This window comes from Pistacia vera, unplaced genomic scaffold (genome assembly GCF_008641045.1).
Source record: "Pistacia vera cultivar Batoury unplaced genomic scaffold, PisVer_v2 Contig858, whole genome shotgun sequence".
NCBI lineage: Eukaryota > Viridiplantae > Streptophyta > Magnoliopsida > Sapindales > Anacardiaceae > Pistacia > Pistacia vera.
In genome coordinates, this window is record NW_022196732.1 from 261,408 (window position 1) to 264,233 (window position 2,826).

Genomic DNA, 2,826 nt, shown 5'->3' on the forward strand with positions numbered 1-2,826 from the left:
TTTAGAAGCCATTATGTCTTAAAATATTTCCTTGAGTATTTTTGCTTGAGTTTGTCACCATGTGAAAGAGCTACATTGCTTGTAGTGTGAAAGTCATAATTGAGTAATCTTCTAGGATGTAGAGACCCCTATGTTCTTGGAAGATCTACCATTTAGAGGGCTATCTCCTTGCAAGTGTGAAAGCTACACTTGGTTACTTTTGAGAGAATATCTACCCATTGCTTATCTATTCAAAGAGAAAAAACTCGAAAAGAATCTCAATTATCTGAAAAGAAAAAGAGCATGAAGGAAGGGGGAGTTGAATAAAATATGTTTGACCAATGAGTCATGCTCCCATTTGAGGACACCACACACACTTATGTCAAAGAATCTATGCATTATTGCTCATTGATTGACAAAAGAATTGGCTGCTAGTGTGTTAAAAGAAACTTCATTAAGGTCAATTCCTCAGCATCCCTAAGATTAATCATCTTTCTTTTTCACGTCACTCTTCTTGACTACTTGCTTATATAAGTTTTTGTTTATGAAATTGATCTCAAGGTAATTTCTTTTTTTCGTATATCTAGTCTTTTGTCCTAGACTGTTGTCGCCACCTTGAGAGTTCCTGTGTGCATATATCTGCAGCTTTCTATCCTTGTTTTTCTCTCCTTAGTATCTCTCTTTATAATGCCTTATGTATGGTTTGTTGTGTGCACTTTGTACACACTTGTTATCACATGTCAGACCTTTGTTTGTTCTACGCACATGACTGTTGGATGTGCTCATATTGACTTTGGTTAATAAAAAAAATTCGTGTTTTTCTAGGGTTACATTCTTTTTTTCTTTTATAAAGTTGTGTTTTGTTCTTTTCATCCATCATATCCAAAGTGTGTTTTTTTTTTTATTCATTCTTTTTCTCCAATCAATCTCTCCTAACTACCTTTTTGTAAAGATCAATGGAACATCAACAGGGATTTGTTGACAACATTAGAAAGGCTGTAGAATCCAAGAAAAGAAGGAGAACAGGGCAGTCTTTACATACCCACGAAAGTGTACACTCTTCTACTTCAAGTGAAAGCACCCTCTCTGTCTCAAAATCAATGTCAAAATCTTCTTCATCTAATGATCAGCCTCTCATCAAGAGACTGAAATGCTCAAAAGGGTCCTCCATTGAATCCCTTGTGAAGAAGAAGAAACAAGTTGAGATTGCCAGGGCAAAAAGAAAGTGAAAGCGACACCTCAATTTGAGGTTTTAGGTAAACGACAAATCTTTGTTTCTCCTTCTACTGAGTTGAGATTTAAAGACTTTGTTATTTTTAGACCCATTGTTTGTGAGTCAAATGTGGAACTCTTTGAGTTCCCTAAAATTGCCAAAATCGTGGCTGATAGAAAATGGAAATCATCTGTGGTAAAACCTGTGCCGCCGTGTCAAAGTTTTGTGCAAGAATTTTATGCACATTTTAGGAAAGATATTGACTAGATCCCGTATCACAAAAACCAAGTCTGGGTAAGGGGTATTTGGATGGACTTTAACCCTAAAGTCATTAGGAAACTATTGAAGCTCCCTGTTGTGAATAATAAAGATGATTTGTCTGTTCCTATAAAGGAACATAGGTTTATGGCTAGTGACCTTAGTGGTGGTACTGTTACAGTTTGGCCTGACAGTGGATTCCTTCCTGTCAATGTGCTTACTTCCCTATATAAGAATCTCTTTAAAATCACCATTACCAACTGGTCTCCATCTAGGCATAACTCCCCACTAAGACTTCATAAAGCCCAATTGTTGTATGGCATTGTGTAAGGAAAGAAAATCGGCCTTGCCTCTGTTATTTATAAAATAATCAAGACCGCTGGTGAGTTCGAAGGAAAATCCTTCATTTTGCCCTTCCCTTCCCTTCCCTTCCCTGGTCACAGGATTTGTTGACTTTTATGGGGCTCCAAAAAGACCAAATGATCAGTTCCTTAAAATTAGAAGTATCTCTTCTAAAACTTTCAAGTCTGTTGCCCCTGTTGTGGATGTCCCTTCATCCTCCCAAGCCTTTTTGTAAAATCCAGTGCTTGGCAGTCTAAAGTATTTGAGTTGTTGCAGGCTCTTAATCAGAAAATAGATTCTTTTCACACCACTTTGATGGCTTGAGTTAACTCTCTTGAAACTGTCCTTAAAGAAACCAAAGCTGAACTTCTGAGTAAAGGATTTTCAAGCGGTTCCAAGGATGCCATTGCTAGCTCTGCTCTTGCTGAAGAGACTAATGTACCTACTGAACCTTAAGCTAATTTGAATACTAACTCTAACCATGGAAATGCTGTTTCTGAAGGTAAAAATCAATCCTTTTTGAAGACATTGCAGAAATTGATAAGAAGGTGTTGTAAATGAACTTGAGTCGGGGCTGTACTAGCAAAGTGCAAAAGGAACATCTATCTGTAGCTGCTCCTGAAATTGATCCCTCAAACAAAGAAAAGGAACCTGACATGTGACTCCTTCTGCTGGTTCTCAGACTGTAGAAGATGCCTCTAGTGTGACACCCCTGCTCCTATGGATCCTCTTTAGCTTGTACACCTGTAGAACTCGTTGTCAAAACTTAGCAAAAGCCCTCTAAGAGATCCTTTTGTCTCAAAAGTTGATTTCTTATGATCAAAGAGGGAGATGATGATGTTGAATGGGCTTGGACTCATTTTTTTTTTTTTTTTGCAAAAACTTTTGACATTGACTGTTTGTTAGTGTGATCTCTGCGCTCTGTGATCACATTTTTTTGTGTTTGTTAGTGTGATCACTTTTTGGGTGTTTGTTCATGTTTTTATTAGGTTTCTTACTATGCTTTGGTAGGCTTAGAATTACCCTCATTATTT